Here is a 6,013-nt window from a genome sequence, read left to right as displayed (position 1 = left end):
CTTCCATAGTCAGCTGGGACTCCCCTAGCACTAGTGTCAAAATCTCACGTTCAACTGTAGGTTTGAAATGCAAAACTAATGGGCACCCACAACAATAAGATTGCTGGCTCAAGGAAGTCCAGCCTACTCCTGAGGTGTTCTCAGGACCCCTTTCAATCTTCAGTGAAAGAGGAAGGGACTTCTTGCACCCCTTCAGGTGATGGTTAAACCATTGTGGGTACTGCACAGTGCTTTTGGGTTGCTGGCCCAAATTGTCCCATATAAAGTAGCTGTCACCAACCTGAGACAGTGTCTGTAAAGTATTTTGATTGAGGAGGCTTTTGGAAAGGTCTGTGGGCAAAAGCAAATAAAATAACAAGCAAACCAGAACTCAGCTGCCTGACTTTTCAAAATAGCCTGCTAGGATGTGTGAAATACAGTCTCTTGCACAGCCCCAGTCCTCTGAGAGATCCAAAAAGGAGTTCATTTTCATACTTGGTGTGTACTTTTGCTGCTTGAGGTATATCTTTCTGCTTCTCATTAATGCTCTTTTCAGCCCCACAGGGAGAGTGCTAGGTAAAGTGACCAAGAAAAGCTTTCTTGATGCTCTTCCCAACTTCATGAAATTTTAATGTTTATTGTATTTGAGCCTTTTGTTTATTTAATATTTGTCCAGGGACAGTATAAGCTGTCCATATTGTTTTCCATCAGAATTACCACTGGAGGAAAAGGGAACACTATAATTTAATATCTTCCTTATTAATATTTTTAATACAACAACAAGACAATCACAAATAGTCAAGTCTGGTTATATATCAATCTTGTTTATATGTGCATCAAAGATGAAAGGAGTGAATGTGGCTCAATACAGATTTTCTTTCTGTGGCTGCTGGGATCTGTGGACAACAGTTTTTAGGATAAATGCCTGAGGGTAGGTGCCTGCCATGAAATGATTGAAGTATCTTACTGAGTGATCCTTCCTCCATGTGAAGAACAAGTGGAAGAATACCCTATAGTCTCCTGGCTCCTGAGACGTCTTCACCATGTGTGCTGTCAGAGAGAGTATGATGTTCTGATTTCCATTTTTTCATGAGGATGAAAGATGTCAGCAAAACCAAACTCCTTGAAAAGTTTCTGGCCTCCTGGAAGAGTTGATGTCTGCACTTTTTCCTGCCTACACTGGCATTAACAATGACTGTTCCCCAAGTATATGCTCAATTAGTCTACTCAGGCCAGGAAAAAGCGTGATCCTTTCTCTCCTGAGTGGGGAGCACTTTAGAAAATGCAAGGCCAAGGACAGGGTGGTGTCATGGATGCTTATCTCTCCATCAAATATCCCTTGTAGGTGAGGATAAAGACAGAGATAGACGACAGTAACAGGTAGCAATTAAGTAGCCTAATTTTTCAGAAACCTCTGTCTTTCTGGAGATTACTCCCACTCTTTGGAATCATTGGAAGTAATGCTGTTCAGTACTTTCAGTACTGAAAAGCCAGTTCGACTTAATCCTGAAGCCAACATATGACTTGATGTCCATTCTAGGTGCATAAACTGCCTTTAACTACCTTCTTTCATTCCAGTGTTGTGCACATCCTGATCTACTGCACTTGGAAAAAAAGTCTGTTGTAAAAGAAACCTTTGGAATTAATTTTTAATGAAAGCAATAGATGGGATTCCCAGCCATGCTCAGTTCTTACCTCCAGTCATGCTTCTAGGCAACAGTTTCTTTTCTATATACAGAACTTTGAAACCTCACATGCTTTAGATACTGGAATACTGGTGTTATTATTAGTAATAACAACAAAATAATAAAGGAATAAAATAATAAAGTGACATACTTCGCTCAGTATGTCACTGAGATTGAGGCTTTTTCTTATTTTTATGATGTGAATTTATACATAGTCCTCAGCTGTTTTCCCCAGATAGATGTTGCGCTTGAATACGAGGGCCAGTAAACTTGCATGGTTTCACCAGCTGCCTTGGCAAAAATATTACCTGTGGGAGCCAATGAAACATTTATTACATGTTTCCTGCTGTGCCACCGATGACATTTCTCCAAATGCAGCTGTGAAGAGATTAAAGATACTTATTAGTTTATTTTGTCACTATTATCATAAATGAGATTATCTTGTGCTACATGAAGTATGATAGAGCCTGGTAAATGTTTAATTCTTGAAAAGGTGCTGCATAGTGTATACTTGCATTTTCATTGTTGGCTAGGACTCTTTCTTGTCTGTGTCTCTCTAGTGTATCACAGACTTAGATTTACGTCAAGAGAAGCAACAGTGTGTCAACTAAATTCCTGCTATAAAGGTGTGCTAAAACACTTGCTTAGTCAGAAAAATAAAAAAAGAGTAACTTATTGCATGAATTGCATGAGTTTTAGCAGTGAGAGAGGAACATGCATTCCATCTGATGTGTCTGTCAAATGATACTGCCTGTTTTAAAAAAAAACAGTTGGGGATAACCAGAAAATTGCAGCAAAATAAAACAAATTCCTGCATTTATCTCCATCACAGAGGACACGGGGGAAATACCTGCTCTAAAGCTTCTTTTTCTGTAGGTGATAAAAATGAGTAACAATTTAAAAATGCAATTAATCACTACGGCCAGATGGTATCCAGGAGTTTTGAAAGAATTTAGGAGTCTTTCATCTGTCAGCAAAAGTACATGAACAATCACTAAAGCCAGCTAGCATAAAGGAGGACTGGATTGTTGCCAAAGTAATAGTTCCCTTATTAAAAAGAAAAAACCCCAACTTTACCTCATTACTAGTTAAATTAGTAAGGAAAATAATTAGGGACATGTACGATGCTTAAATGATCACCACAGGCAAAATCTTTCTTCTTCCAAATTACTTCAGGGAATTGAAGTTGTGGTAGGTAAGGGTGAGATGGCACATGTGAACTTTGGAGGAGCCACTGATAAAATGCTGCATGGGCAGGTGAGAGGCCAAATCTGTTGTGATGAAGAAACTAATTACAGCAAAGTAAATAGGCAGAACAGGAGCAAATCCTCAGATCTGCAATCAGAGGCCGTGGGATGGAGTGAGCACCAAGCTGACTTAATAGCCTGCTACTGCCAAAACCTGCAGAAGTTAAACAGTTACCCCATCCACTGTGTTCCAGTCAGCATGAAGGCGTCCATATGCCTTCAGGGATTTGAGGACATTTTTATACTCTATCTGAAAATTTACCTCTGAAAAGTAAAAATCAGGGGGAAATATATGTTTCTGAACACATATTTGAATTTTGGACTGCAATTTAGGGTTTTGATTGGAAATTCTTGTGCGGCCTCTGCAGCAAGGGGTGTTGCTGACCAAAACTTGCCTCCCTTTCTCCCTTCGCTTTAGCCTCCCTGCGAAACTTTTGATGCAGAGTGCATGGAGAAAATCAGGTGCTCACTGTCTTGAATGCTGCCTCTCAGGTAAGCTACACTTTCTCAGATGCATTTCCAGTTTCCTAGAAGCTCACCTGCAAAAAATGGATCTGTGCCTCCTCTTCCTGTTGGAGTGAATCTTGAGATCCAGCCTATTTTTGACGGAGGCTTTGGGTGTACTTGCTAGACATGAGTTGCTTCTTCCTGTTAGCTGAGTAGGCTTGGTACCTGCCTACATTTCTGTAGGGAACCTGCAGAAAGCAAAACCCAAGAGCGACATAGAAGCATCCTCCTTATGTACAGCCAGAAATACTCACTGAGTTCCTTCCTCAGGGCTGTTGTGGTAATTTTTCTATTATTATTATTTTTACCACCCTTCCCCTCCAGTTTATCAGCCATTCAATTGTGCCATAAGGTTAGGACAAAACAGTTGCCTCTTGTGTCACTTGCTTTGTTTTGTTCCCTCAGCATCACTGCTTGGTAGGACAGGGGAGTTGCTGTGGCAGTGCTGTGTTCATGAATGACTCCTTGCAGAATTTTTATTTTCTAGAGAACTGTTCCCTCACCAGTTAAATGGGGGAGAGGGAGTGGCAAAGCATCTCGCTTCCATTTAAAGCTTCTCTCTGATAGATATCAGTAGCACTCTGTGTTTGGATTCGTGGTCCATGCTTGGGGGATGGGTTGAAAGCATAGATGGCAGTGAGGTGGAGGTCTCCAGCAGAGTCTTTACAGGCTGTCTCAGCACAGTCTATGGTGTGTGTTCCCCACACAGCTTGGCTCTTAGTGTGAACTTCTAGCCCAGTTTGCCCTGTGCCTCTAGTCTTACATACAGATACTCTGCCCATACATGCCAAAGAGGAAGCACATGGGCCAGGAGTATCAATGGAGGGCAGTCAGAGGTAGGGAGAGATGCTGTGTTGACTCAGGGACTTTCCTCCACCAGTGTTCCCAGGCTCCCACTGACCTCTGCTGCTGCATCCCTTTCCCATGCAGCCAGAGCACACCTCTTTGAACCTATCTCCAGGGAGTTACTTGCAGTCAGAGACCCTTTTGCTTGATCTGTGCTTACTCGAGTTGCCATTACTTTTCCATGCATAGAGTGATCAGAGTGGCATAGCCCTGTGCACAGTGCAGACCAGGGTGGTGGTCCACACTGCACAGACCTTTTTGAGTAAGTGAAACAGTACACAGGCTTTCTCAAACTGCCCTAATTACAGTCTGCCTTTTTGGGGTGGAGAACTATAAAAAGGCAAGAATTCTTTAGCTGGTTATTGTTTATGTTTCTTCATCAAGCCATGAAAATTAGTTCTTAAAAAGGTAATTGTTGTTTGATTGTTCTGAAAATTGTGCCTTCACAGGGACAGGCCTCTGTACTCATTTGAGCCTGTCTGTTTGTCCACATCCTAATTACATGTTCTAATTATAAGTAATTCCAGGAGCAGGCATAAGCTGTTTTTGTGCCATAGATGTTCCAACAAGATTCAGACATATTGTCAACATGTTTTAGCAGTTTAATTGTAGAGCTAGAAAGCAAAGAGTTGTGAGCTTTATTCTTTGTCCTGGCACAACCCTTGCATCCCCCTCAACCACCTGTAGCTGTGCAAAGCTGCAGCTGAAGCTCGTCACTGAAACTCCCTCTGCAGCCCAGGAGGAGAGGCAGATCATAGAATTGTATGCCCTCTTGTCAAAGGAGTCTGGATACCTGACTTGGGATAGGAACTGAGTTTTTAGGTAGGCAGCACTGGTGGGATTAAAGTCACCCTAGCACCCATGGAGCAATATACTGTCATGCCCGACTTGGTCATCACTGCTGCTTACCTGCTTGTGCATTGTGGTGGACACTCCCAGCACTTTCCACTCTGTCATGTGGATATTTTTCCAAACCTGAAAGAGGTATTTCCAAAGAAAGGAAGAGTTTGTAAATTATCATCACTCTGCTGGTGCATTTCACTAATGTAAAGATGGTGTGTCAGAATATTCATTCTAAGCAAGAAACATGGATAAAGCATTTCCTGATTTTGTCAGTGGCAGTCCATAGTGGAGTTGCTTCTGTGCTCTGCATTGTTGGTGACTAGTGTACAGCACTGCAGTCCCAAAAGAATCTGCCTTCTTCCTCAGCTCAAATGAAAGCCATTTTAAAGTCCATTTTCATATGATCTCTAAATATGTTTGTGCCACTGTGCAGCTGACATCTTGCATTAACAGCAAGGTGTCCTTTCCATTTTGGAGAGCTCAGTTTTGCTTTCTTACTGCTTTGTCACAAGTCATCATAGCAAACCTGCTGCTACCAAAATCATGGGTGGCACAAGCAGTGGAACTTCTTTTGTTGTGTCTGTTTACCAACCCCAAAAAATCCTTGTTAATTTTGACAAGATCCCAGCTTCTGTGGTACTTCTGAGATTTTCTACCAACTTGCTCTACAAAAGGCTCTTATATATATAAATTATGCAGTGCTACGATCATGTAGCTGAAATAAAAGGCAATCATTTCTGAAAAGAACCTGCACAAAACTGTGCTGTGCCAGTTTCACAACAGTATAGTGAGACTTAGCAGTAATTAATAAATATTTCATACCTGGTTTTCCAAACCTTGATGAAACGTTTCATACAAAAGTGATGGACAGAAGTTCATTGCGTGACACTCTCCTGCAGTCCAGAA

At 41.6% G+C, this 6,013-nt stretch overlaps 1 long non-coding RNA gene across 1 annotated transcript; it reads right to left on the bottom strand.

The window, feature by feature from the left end:
• Nucleotides 1–1,886: 1,886 nt before the first annotated feature.
• LOC115946900 (uncharacterized) lies at nucleotides 1,887–5,232 on the bottom strand. Its single transcript, XR_004549430.1, has 3 exons — nucleotides 5,174–5,232; nucleotides 3,451–3,606; nucleotides 1,887–2,042 (listed from the first exon to the last, which is right to left on the bottom strand). It is a non-coding gene; the product is annotated as an uncharacterized lncRNA (long non-coding RNA).
• Nucleotides 5,233–6,013: the final 781 nt, after the last annotated feature.

This window comes from Melopsittacus undulatus, chromosome 2 (assembly GCF_012275295.1).
Source record: "Melopsittacus undulatus isolate bMelUnd1 chromosome 2, bMelUnd1.mat.Z, whole genome shotgun sequence".
Lineage (NCBI taxonomy): Eukaryota > Metazoa > Chordata > Aves > Psittaciformes > Psittaculidae > Melopsittacus > Melopsittacus undulatus.
This window is presented reverse-complemented; position numbering and strand designations above follow the sequence as displayed.